At 41.5% G+C, this 13,629-nt stretch overlaps 1 long non-coding RNA gene across 1 annotated transcript; it reads right to left on the bottom strand.

Moving 5' to 3' along the window:
* Nucleotides 1-1,103: 1,103 nt before the first annotated feature.
* Nucleotides 1,104-3,418, bottom strand: LOC120293210. Its single transcript, XR_005550943.1, has 2 exons — nucleotides 3,155-3,418; nucleotides 1,104-1,352 (listed from the first exon to the last, which is right to left on the bottom strand). It is a non-coding gene; the product is annotated as an uncharacterized LOC120293210 (long non-coding RNA).
* Nucleotides 3,419-13,629: the final 10,211 nt, after the last annotated feature.

The raw sequence follows: 13,629 nt of genomic DNA on the forward strand, positions 1-13,629 counted from the left end.
AGCCATCCTGGTATTACATGCATCGCATGGGGTACAATGTATAGTGTAGATCGCCATGTTATTGCATGAGTGTGATAAGCCTGCGATGCATGAGATGGGTTAATAAATGTGATGCCTAGAGGTGTTAAAATGGGTCATTGACCCATTTATGGATCCATTTCCAGTTAAATGGGTCATTAATGGGTCAAGCCTTATTTTTCAAAACACCAATAATGGATTAGAGGTTGAGATATATGGGTCTTAAATCGTTTGAGAGCAGACCCATAGACCCATTTAAGATTCATTTATCAATCCATTAAAAATGAATCCATTTACCGAGAGAGACTCTCTTCTCTATTTAACTTTACAAAAATATTTTTTTATAAAATCAAAATTATAATTATTTTTTTATTTTAATTTTCTTTTTTTTTTTTTTTTTTTCTTTCTTCTTCCTCCAATTGTGGCACCCCGAAACGGCCCCCGATCCGTTAGGGTCGCCACAGTTCGCTTATCTTTCGCTTGTCCTAATAACATGTCACTCTAATACCATTGAATTATAGTGGGTCCATAAATCCTAGGGGTTTGAATCATTTAAATTGGTCCCAGCGCAGTACATATAGCGGAAGCAAAATCAAAATCTCCCTACCCCATGCTCAACAGGATAATGCAATGCACACCAACTACACACTTTATATAAGTTAGAGCCGAACACTTTTATTTACATAACTTTGATGGACATTATGAGTCGGTACATCAAAATGCCAAGGCTTTTCTAAGCTCGGCTATAACCAAAAGTACCCGACTCTACAGTAGTCATGTACATCGGTCCATCATTCAGTGTCGGCAGTCCAAAAAGAAGCTTCATCCTCCCTTCATCGCGCTTAGTCACACCCAACCTGGTCCGTCAGCCAGCGGCAGTGGCAACATCCCCAGCATAACCCCATCGCGGTGGATATGCACGGACAAGAACTCCTAAGTGATGTGTCACGCCCCGATCCTCGGGCACGCACACATCCTTCTACCTTGGTCGATTTTATAATGCGATATCCCAAGACAATGTATCGCCGACCCTTTCATTTTTAAGCACATACGGAAGCAGTTAAAATCCCCAGACGATAAAACGATGGGATAGAAAAGCAGGGCCATATTTTTCATATAGAAATTTATAACCAAACTTTTATACAAACCATAAACCACTTCGAAACTATTTCCATCAAAATGGAGATCTCAAAAGAGGACAGAAACTTAGACAAACTAGGCCGTACTCAAGGCCCCTCTCAGGATTGCCTTCTTCCTCCAAAAATCTTTTTCCTTAAGATTCGCCTCCGAGTCTTCCTTCTCGAATTCCTCCTTCTCAGCTCTTCAGCGGGGTCCTGAAATGGTTTCCCCAAACTGGGATGAGACTACGCCTCAGCGAGTTCTACCCCACTAAGCCCGATTAGTAAACCAATATACTAAAGGCTGCCTAAACACGCACAGGGTAGATGACTTACCTTGGCCTCTGATCCCACCTGCAAGTCAGTACAATTCATAAAAAGGCACCCAAGCAATCATATCACCGATCGAAGCATCGATCAAATCGACCTAGTCGATTATATTCCAATAAGACCACTCACGGTTATTTCCATTCAGTCAATCAATTCACAACATCAACTCAAAGCATCGACCTAGTCGATTACATGTCAGACGGACCATTCTAGGTCATTGATTCCACACCATATATTCTTTCATCGAGTACTCGGTCACAGAGCCACGTCAATGCTCTCGGGTGTCAACTTCGCCAAGGTGACGTATCCATTAGACAACTGTGTGCGTTCTTTAAGGCGCCGTTTTCGCCAGTGATATCCCAAATCAACGAACCACACATGCCTACAATGATTTTATCGATAGACAATTGCGTGCGTTCTTTAAGGCGCCGTTTTCGCCAGTGATGTCCTTATCACCGAACCACGCATGCCTATAACCATGTACTCAATAGACAATTGTGTGCGTTCTTTAAGGCGCCGTTTTTGCCAGTGAGTTCCATAATCACCGAACCACACATGCCTATAACAATGTAGTTAATAGACAAGTGTATGCGTTCTTTAAGGCGCCGTTTTTCGCAGTGACACCCTCGGTCACCGAACCATACATGCCTATAACAATATGAGTACTAGACCGATACGTGCGTTCTTTAAGGCGCCGTTTTCGCCAGTGATATCCCAATCACCGAACCACGTAGGTCCACAATAATGTATGTACTAGACCGATACGTGCGTTCTTTAAGGCGCCGTTTTCGCCAGTGATGTCCCAATCACCGAACCACGTAGGTCCATACACCGTGTCTGATTGGTTCAATCCCAGAGTACTTCCGATTCACTCTCGCCATTCTACTCACTTTACAACTCAACAAAGCACTATAAATGCTGAATAAACATACTTGGCCATTTACCAATCAACAATTCAATCTCAATCAATTCCAATCAATTTAGGGTAAATCCCTAAAATATCACAATTTATTCAATTCAATACAACGTGGAGCTCAAATAAATAAACGGACTGCGCCACGACAATCAGCACGAGCTTTCGGTCGTCGGCCACTAAAATCTTAATTTCCGAAAAATAATTAATTAATAAATATTAAAAATTCAATTTAGTACAAAATAAAGCCCGATTAAATAAACGGACTTCACCACAGTCATCAGCACAATATTCCGGTCCCGGGCCATCTCAGTTGAATTTCTGGAAAATAAATAAATAATTAATTAATTTCGAATATTAAATAATTAATATTAAAAATCCCATTTAGTTCAAATTAAAGCCCGATTAAATAAACGGACTTCACCACGGTCATCAGCATAATTTTCCGGTTCGAACCATCTCCCTTGAATTTTCGGAAAATAAATAATTATTTAATTTAATTCCGAAAATTAATATTTAAATACTAAAAAAATCCACTTAGGCCCGAAAAGCCTAATTGGAGCCCACTAAGGGTCGGGAAAAATCCCGAGGCACTTCCAATAATTAGTAGACCACGTCTACTTGCTAATTACACAATCAATTTATCTAAATCACATCACAATTGACTAATAATTGCTAATTTATTCTAATCTAACAACCTATGCATAATTAATTAAATCTAAACCAACATTAAGCATAATTAGCCAACTAATCCAAGATTAGTGAGATTACTCACCAAATCGCGCACAAATCGGATCAATCCGACGGCGGCGACGCGAGGAATGATTCTTCCCAAAGCACCGCTCGGGTTCGGGTCGGGAAACGGCCCAAATCGGCCTTGAACAGTGCTGGAAACCCATTTTTCCAGCCACTGTTCTTGGCTGGACGAAGCTCGTCCGGCGACTAGGGCGGCAAGGGGAGGCCGGCGGAGGGCGAGGGGGATGCCGGGGGAAGTCCGGCGGGGCTAGGCGGTGGCCGGAGGTGGCTGGTCGGAGCAAAACCGAGCTGGACATAGGCTGGTTCGCTCGGGAGGTCGCCTGGTGCGAGGGAACGGAGCTGGCGGTGCACGGCGGCGAGCGGCGGGCGCGCGGGCGGTTCGGCTCCGATGCGGCGGCGATGGGCGACGGGCTGCTGTCTCGGCTTCTTCCACTTCTGGTTCTGCTCGCCCGAAGAAGAAAGAAGAAGAAGGGGGTTCGGTCACGAAGGGGAGAAGAGAGAAGAGAAAGGAGAGAGAGAGAAGGGATAAGGGGGTTTGACTGGTCAAAAAGAAAAAGAAGAGAGAGTGGGCATGGGGAAGGGGTGTCCGCACGAAGGGGAGGGGAGAGGAGAGAGAAGAGAGAGAAAAAAAGAGAGAAAAGAGAAAAAAAAGGGAAAGAAAATAATACTTTAATAAGAAAACCCAATTTTCTTATTTCTATTATTTTCCTTTTCTCATTCCCTTTTATTTTCTTCCGGTCTTCGATTTTCCTCCGATAATTTCTTTCTTGAAATTTTGGACTCGGCAATAAATTGATAGACGATGAGACGGTCCTAAAAATGAATTGTGACACGTCCGAATATTCGATTCCCAAAACCGAATTAAATTTCATGATTAAAATCGATCGGACGCGATTTTAGTCCAATCCAACCAATTTAGTAGCTTTTAGGGATTTTACCGCGGTTATATCCCTTAACGGCTTCACCCAATAGGTTAGCTAACTCGTGAGTGATCAGCTCAGAGAAAAAGGACCATAGGCACACCGACGATATGCACATTTCACTTTATCGAAATGGGGTCGAATTTCAGTATGTCACATGATGGGGACAATGGGTGATCCAATGTCATACAAAACCAGAACCCACACGCAAACAAAAACTAACCGCCGTATCCCGAGGTGATGATGATCCGAACACTCAACCTCGATGTCGATCGGTATGCCATAGAAAGTACCAAGGGTGACTGGCGACAGAGACATAACTCCTAGTCTGAAATGTTAGTCCCCAAAAGGGGTGAGTACAACCACTCAGCAGTAAAAGATCAACCAAACTACACAATGTAACAAGCAAAACAACCAAGATTTCATGTGAAATGCACACATCATCCATGCAAACCATGCATATATCTCCATGAGATCCATTCAATGTCTTAATGACCACATTTTCAATGCCAAATAGTACCCACTCAAATTCATAAACAATTCATGCACCATGCCATATGCACACACATGTACATGATTCATTTCCCATTTTGATATTAAAAAAGATCTCATTTTCCACGAGGACCAGTGTTTGCATCCTTCCGGGCTCTCGCACCCAACTCGACATTGCAAGACCTCCGGCACACACCTCCGAGCATCTCGTACCCCAACTGGCGTCACAAGGTTTCCGGCACACACCTCCGAGCATCCGGCACACACTTCCGGGCATCTCGAAACTCCCAAGGACATCCAGCACACACCTCCGAGCATCTCGAAACTCCCGAGGCATCATCGACTCAAGGGTCTGACGGTATCATCAACATCACAATGTATACATATATGTCTCACTTTCAAAATAGCATTTGATGCAATAATGTCAAAGGTTTCAATCAATTTTTTTGATGTCATATGATATGCTAAATACCACCACATATGCTGTATAAATAACAACCCAAAATATCACATCTCATAGAGTAATTCATTTATTCTTGAAAATAAAACAATTTTCGGATAAAACAGAATGCACTCCTTTAATTAAAATTCTGAAAAAATTAGTAAACGATCTCAATAAATTCTAAGAATTTGACATGTTATAAACGAGATCTAGAGAAAAAGGTTTTATGAAGAACACCATGTCTAGAAAACCTCGTACGTATCGTTATGGTCCATGCATCACAGCCATAAAATCCCTAAAAAGAACTCAGAAAATTCTGATGTTTTAATATGTTGTAGATAAGAACTATAGGTAAAAGTTTTGTGAAGAACTCTAAGTCAAATTCATTGTAGATCAAGAGCTATAATCGCCATAACTCTCCCTAACCCTTGGTAACAGTTTCCAGATCTAACACTTTCAAAGAAATTTTTTTTTCATCGATCAATACTTGTCTATTTCTTCCCAAATTTTAGTATGATATTCCTTAAGATGTCAAGGATTATACTAAAGGATAAATTGTTCATTAAATGCTCTGCCTTGTTTAATTGTAATCCATTGGTCGAATGGCTATAATATAGTCCGATAGCGCTTCCATCACCTATTCATGGGTCGTGCATCTAGAGATTGCTATGAAATTTTAGGATGCCACACCGATCGCCGGCACAGTGATGGTTGGCGATCGGCTCTAGCTTGCCTATGTCAAGGGAGCTCGAGCTCGCCGAATCTGGTAAGGTGGAATCCTCGCCGACGCCCAGCGAGGCTCGAGGCTCATCGGTGTCGAGCAAGGCTCAAGCCTCGCTAGATCTGCGGGGCAAGCTCGAGCTTGCCCAACGCTAGCAAGCCTCGAGCTCACCTAATCTGGCGAGGCGGAGGCCTCACCGAAGTCCGGTGAGGCTTGGGCCTCGCCAGATCTGGCGAGGGGTGAGCTCGATGCTAGTGAGCCTCGAGCTCGCTAGATTTAGCAAGAGAGAAACCTCGCCGGTGTCGGGGGAGCTCGAGCTCGCCGGATCTTGTGAGCTTGAGGCTAGATTGTGGCCAACCGTCAGCCATCCTCGTGGTCGGCGGCTGGCAAAGAACAAGAAAAACAAAAAGAAAAAAATAAATTAAAAATTATATTTAAAAATAAAAAAATTAAAATTCGATTTTTAAAATAATTATTTTAAAAATTATACAAATTCTCTATTAAATTTGTGTTGTATAAAAAAATTTTAGAAATACCATTTTTTAAACATATATACAATAAATAAGCTTTTTTGAGCTTAGTTAAATGAGTCGAGTATGGATCGGAAAATCTACATTAGGTATAAATGGGTCATAAATGGGTTAATGTTTCAATTTGGTTTTACCATTAATAACCCAACCCAAACCCAACTCGACTCACCAGTTTAACACCTCTAGTGATGCCTAAGGCCAATGTGCTAATTTGACGACATAGACTATAACAGACCTAAAGGTTAGACCAATTTAGCCTACTAAGATTTAAATTAAAATGAGACAAACTTTGTTAGGGCATGGACAAGGGGTAGGCACCACTTTTGGGATGACAAGAGGAATTGACCAAATTGCCCTCTTGAGTCTATCCAATAATTGAATTTCAAGAAGCCATCCTAGCCCTTGATCTTGAATGAGGCACTTGCATGATGGATAGCCAAGATTTCCTCTTGCACCCCTAGTTTAGAGTCATCATGAAGGCAAGGACAACTAATGTGATGGACAAGTTTTGTCCTCAAGTTTCTTCTTCTCCTCTCTCTCTCTCTCTCTCTCTCTCTCTCTCCCCCCCTTTTTCCCTCACCTTTAGTCGACCCCCTCCTTCTTCGTCCCCTCTATCCTTTTCTTCCTTTTTCCTCCCTTTATCTCTCACCACCGTGCCCATTTGCCTTGCCATCCGCCCTCCTGGTTGCTTGCTGCCACTACACGTTGTCGCCACCATTTGTGTGCCCATTTACCTTGTTGTTGCTTGGTCGCTACTGTTGTGAGCCACAAGCCACCACCTGACCACCCTCATCTCATCTTGGTTGTTAGTAAATAGATTTCTTAAATGTCAGCTAGGACGTTGTGACATCTCAAAATTTGGCCCCTATTTTGAATATATGAAATGATTATTTCATCGTTGCGCTTATAGTTAATTTACTTGGAACTAATCACTCACAAGTTAACTAATCTATTAGGTAAGGCCGTTAAGGGATATAAACATGACAGACTAGAGAATTCGATTATAAATCGACTACTTGACCATAATAATCGGCAATGGTCAATATAACACTGTTATAAATCGATTAGTGAACGAATATAAGTCGATTTGATGGAAATAAGTAGTCGAATTGTGGGTGGTTCCGCACGATTACAATATTCGCGTTGAACTACAATAAATCGATTTTCTATCAATATTATATTCAAGATACGTAACTGAATCATCGTAAATACATGACAACCAATGGTCGTCTACTATTCGAAGATGCACAAATATGGATAAAAAATTATTGACCACGGGTCAAATGCACTAAAACCCCTAAAAGCTACACAGTACAATATGTTGTACTAAAGTCGTGTTCAATCGATTTTAACCACAAAACTTAATTCGGTTTCAGGAATCGAACGTTCGAGCATGTCACGATTTATTTATTGGACGTTGTCTCATTTTTCATCAAATTTCCAATGGGTCCGAAATTTTGTGGAAAATATGATTTCGGGAGAAAAAGAAAAAGGAAATGAAATTCGGATGCGGAGGAAAATTGGAGTTTTTCTACCCAAAAAGACTCATTTTTGGGAAATTAAGCTTAAAAAGTATTTGGGAGACTATCGATAAGAGTAGAAGATTTTTGTGGCTTATGTGATGATGATTTAGATATTTCCTAAGAGTTGTAATTGGTTGTTTCATTTTCTTCTTTTATCTTCTCTCTCTCCCATTCTTCTTCTCTCTCACACACGCAAGACCCCCTTGCAAACAACCCCTTCTTTCTTCTTTCTTTTCTCCCACGTTCCTTCCCTCATGTTCTTCGGGTCCGTTTGGTTTGGCTTTGAGGGAATGCCATTGGGAGAATGCAAATACCTTTGAGGTAAATGAGCTTTCCGAAATGTTGCACCGTTTGATATTGTAGTCTCAAATAGCATTGAAATGCAACTTTAACATAAATACTATTTGGCAAAACTAATATTTGTAATGGGTTTTTGCTTTTATTTTTATTTTATTTTTAAATTTGAAAATCAAATCTAGCGGCCGGCGGTATTGCCGAACGGCAAGATCTAGCCGCTTGAGGTTGCAGCGGCGACTAGATCTAGCCGCCTCAAGTCATGACCTCGGGCGACACCACCTAGAGGTGCGACCTCGGGCGCCTAAGGTCACAGCGGCGGCCAGATCTGGCCACCTAAGGTCATGACCTCAGGCGATGCCGTCACCACTTAGAGGTGCGACCTCAGGTGCCTGAGGTCGTAGAGGCCAAATCTAGACGTCTGGATTACTAGATTTGCGGCCTAAGGTCGCGTGGACCCAAGCGGCGTTGCTTGGTTCACACGGAACCAGGCGATGCTGCCTAGGTCCGCACAACCTTAGGCGACGTCGCCTGAGGTTCGCGCGACCTCAGGCAATGCCACCTGAGGTCCACGCGACCCAAGCGACGCCGCTTGGGTCACAGGTTGCGCCACCCCTAGGTAGTGGTCACCGGGGATGCGCGACCCTTAGGCAACAGTGGTGGCTGCCGGATAAGCCCGATTGGCGAGGAAGAAGAAGATGAGCGAGGAAGAGAAGAAGATGAAGGGCGAGAGACGATGAACAGTGACGCATTGCATTTCCAAAATCCCAATGTCCAAAGCACCCCCTCCCCAGCATTCAGCTTTCAACATTGAGAATGCCCACATTTGGCAAATGAACATTCCAAAACACTTGCCAAACACAAAAATTCCCTAATGGGCTTTGGGGGCTCAAAGCCCCTTGGAAAAGTCCAATCAAATGGGGCCTTCATCCCCTCCATTCTCTTGCTATTCTCTTTTGTTGCCAGCCCATTTCCTCTGCACCTTGATCTAGTTTTCCATTTTGTTTTATTTTGTTGCACCCCTCACCCCACCGCACCACCACTAGCTCACCCCATCACCACGCCAGCTCCAACCGTCCTTCACGCCCTCAGCTCCACCACCACCACTTTCATGCCACCACAACGCCACCCCAATAGCCCCATCACCATTGCCAACTTCATCTCCATGCCCGCACTTCCACCAACTCCAGCTTCTCCGTTCCTTTCATTTTTGCTAACGCAACTTCACCACCGTCAACCCACCAACTCCTTCGTGTCCAACCACTACGGCCAACACCCAAACTGAAACCCCTTTGGCCGAGAGCTTGTAGGACAGCCACCGCCACTGTTAAGCCTCCATTCAAGCTGTGGTTGTCTCGTGTTTTTGTCGCCATCACGTCACCATTGCCACGAGCCCGCCGCCGTTGAAATCCCATAAGTTAACTCCCTAATCTTTGATTAGGCTGTTAATTGCGCTTAAGGGTGATTAGTTTAGCATTAATAGTGATTAGTCTTAATTAAGCTTGACTTAGTTTAATTGAGATTAAGTGATTTAGATTAATTTTAATTGTGATTAGTTTAAGTAATTATGATTAGATTAATTGATCATGGTTAGATTAATTAATTAATTGAGTTTATTTTAATTAATCATAATTTATTTATTTTAATCGTCATTTATTTAATTAATCACAATTAGCGTAATTAGTGACAGATTAGTCGTTACATAGAATTTTACGCTTGTTTTCTTGGATGAAATTATACGTGATTTTGATTGTTTGCATGTCCGATATTATGTGGCTGATTGCTTGATGGTAGATATTGATTTTTTTTTTTTTTATAAAACACGGTTTTATAGGCAATTAAATGGAAAAATGTGAGGTGTCGGGTTTGGATGTCAAATTTTACATGTTAGATAAAACAATGGAGTTTTAAAATGGAAGTGTGCCAAGTTTGGCGGTTCGATTTAAAATACGTGACCATGCATGATTATTTTACCAGGATTTTCAAATAAGAAAAATTGGCCAAGTTTATTATTTGAAAACAAAGCATTTGAAAACAAAAGTATGGTATTCTTGGCTATCTGCATGGTCACTTAATGGAACCCCTAACCCGACAAGAGTTGGGGGCGATGCCCAATTTTATCGGATGCCCGATGGGGGTCCAAAAACTGAGTCGCGGTTGAGGTTGGACCGATGCTCCTTTATGGAACACCATCTAGGCGAGGGTTCTAGATGTTGTCTTGCCCAATGGGGCAGGTCAATGCCCGGTTATACCGAAAGACCGCTGACTTTTGTGTTAGCCATGGCCTAAGGGGTTGAAATAATCGGAACACGTGTAAATGATTGTGATGCATTGCGCTTGATTATGGGGTAAAACTATTAGACATGGTATGGGACATGCCAAAACGGGTTTACCTTATAATCAAGACCCGTGTAGATGCTTGGTGCATGGGAGATATGTGCTCTGATTGTTATTTATGCATGTTATTCTATTATTATTGTAGGAGAAGTGCTAATGTGTAAGGGGTGTGCTAAGGCAAGGTGAGTTATGTGCAGCGTGTGCTTAGGCCACCTTCAAGGCAAATTCGTGTCCTAATCGAGGCTTAGGGATTTTAACTCACTAAGATTTTATCTCACCTCGTTGTGGTTAAACATTTTCATGGCCACAACATGGAGATCTGCTGAGTGCGAATGTAGTGAGCACGAGATGCGACACTCTTTGGCTGGCCCTACCACTAGTAAAGTTTAGGTTGACCCTAATCCCTTAAGGTTTTTGAGAGGGTCTATAGGAAGTGGCCGTAAAAAGGCTTGTAATTATTAAACTTCCTAGGGGTAATAGTGGATAAATAAATATGTTGCTTTTGGCAACATTTGTTGTGCTTTACTATCCCTATTGTTTGTTTATTGATTAGAGGTTTATTTAATTTGCTTCCACATGCGTTTAATTAAAAAATAAAAAGGATGGGTCAGCGACGCGTCTTGGGACGTCGCATTTTTAATCGACCGCTACAAAGGGATGTGTGACACCCCTCGACGGCCCCCGATTCGATTTGGGTCGCCACGGTTGCTTACCACTTAATTTCTTAATAACATGTCACTCTGATACCATTTCAAATGCAGCGGGTCCATACAACCATGGGGGTTTACATCTTTTAGATCGGTCCCTTGCGCAATTTAAATACGGAAGCACATCCAACAACTCCCTTCCCTACATTCGAAATCGATGCACACCTACTAAACATTTATAATAAAAGCCATACACTTTTATTTACTTAAATTAGATGGACATCATTCATCGGTACATCAAAATGCCGTAGTCTATTTATATTCGGCTACACTCCAAAAGATGACCGATGTTTCCTCAAACAGTCATACACTTTAAGTCCATCGATCAGTGTCAGCGTCCAAAAGCTCCTTCCCTTGCTATCCTCCTTCTCACGGTCACATCCAACCGTTCAAATCATCTACTAATATGAAATGTTGGTCAAAAAAGGTGAAGATCAACCACTCAAAGAGTAAAGGAATCCAATAACAACTCGATGCATCATACAAATCATACATGCATTGCAGGCATAACTTACCTTGCAGCCATGCGTAATACTATCATGCATCATCATGCATTATCATCATATGTCATCATCATAATCATCATCATGGCATCATTATATTATACATGTCACCCTTATCATGACATCGTCACATCACACATCATCATCGTCATCGTGCATAACATCATGCATATCATGCCATGGGTGATCATCATATCACATCACATATCATCATCATCATCATCATCATCATCATCATCATCATCATCATCATGCATATCATCATGCATATCATGCCATGGGTGATCATCATATCACATCACATATCATCACCATCATCATGCATAACATCATGCATATCATGCCATGGGTGACCATCATATCACATCACATATCATCACCATCATCATGCATATCATCATGCATATCATGCCATGGGTGATCATCATATCGCATCACATATCATCACCATCATCATGCATATCATCATGCATATCATACCATGGGTGATCATCATATCACATCACATATCATCACCATCATCATGCATATCATCATGCATATCATACCATGGGTGATCATCATATCACATCACATATCATCACCATCATCATGCATATCATACCATGGGTGATCATCATATCATATCAAATATCATCACCATCATCATGCATATCATCATGCATATCATACCATATCATGCCATGAGTTAATTTTCATCTTTATCTTTAAATTTGATCACAACATCACCCTTCCTCGATCCATCAATTTCATCCCATATTTTACACTCGCATCCCATGCGAGAAAAACCTCCGGGCATGTATCCAAGATACAACCGGGCATCCGACCCCCCACATTCGGGGCATCTCGCATCCCAACTAGCATCACGAGGAACCTCCGGGCATGTATCCAAGATACAACCGGACTTCTGGCCTTTACCCTTCTAGCCAGGCATCTCGCACCCAAATCCTGGCATCGCGAGGCATTCCCTTCGGGCAAAGACCTCCGACGGGCTTCGGCCCCCACATTCCGGCATCCCGAATCTCCCAGAAATCTCGGAATTACGCCACCAGGCCACCGAGACAACATCCTCCACCACAACCTCATTCTCATCCACAATTATCCTTTTATCTCAATTTAACATGGCAATTGGCATGGCATCAAAGAAATCACACTTCCATTTCAATTCACATGTCATACACATGCCAAAGCTTAATCACATATGTATTTCAATTCACATGTACAAAGACCTCATCACACAAGTGCCACACAAATGAAGTTGAATCCATGGCCAAATAAAAATCCATTTTATTTTATTTTATTTTATTATTTTATTTTATTTTATTTTATTTTATTATTTTATTTTATTTTATTTTATTATTATTTATTTCCATAAATATTAAATTTAATATCTATGATTTTTCCCAAAATCATGATACTCCAAAATCATTAAGCAAACAAATAGAATCACAATTTCATACAAAATTTGTGGCCGAATTGAATTTCTTATAATTTCACAATTTTCACAAAATAGCACCTTCTATTCGGATAATGGCCAGACTTGCACAGTTTCCAAATAAATTCGATTAAAATACTCATATGGCCTCCAAAAATTACGAAATTTTACAGGGTGATAGCCAACACATTTTCGTGCATTTCTTATGAAGAAATCTAAGCCAAATTATTTTTAGATTAATTTCTACAACCCTACGAAGCTTCTGGAATCACGACCGCGACGTCCAGAACACACTCCTCCGAATTTCTTAGTTTTCACCCATCAATTATCTTTCGTTTCTTCTGAAATTTGAGTATGTTATGTAACAAGGTGTCCTTTACAAGTTTCATGAAGAGATCTAGGCCAAATAACCAGATTATGGTCACCATTTTAGTCCATGAAGTCTCGGGTGTCTCGAAATACTTCACCAGAACCATCATATTCAAGATCTAACCGATTCACCGAGCTATACTTGTTCTTTATGCTTCAAATTTAAGTATGTTGTAGCTTAAGGTGTTACCTTCAACTTTTAAGAAGACAACAAAGTGAGA

This window comes from Eucalyptus grandis, chromosome 5 (assembly GCF_016545825.1).
Source record: "Eucalyptus grandis isolate ANBG69807.140 chromosome 5, ASM1654582v1, whole genome shotgun sequence".
NCBI classification, from domain to species: Eukaryota; Viridiplantae; Streptophyta; class Magnoliopsida; order Myrtales; family Myrtaceae; genus Eucalyptus; species Eucalyptus grandis.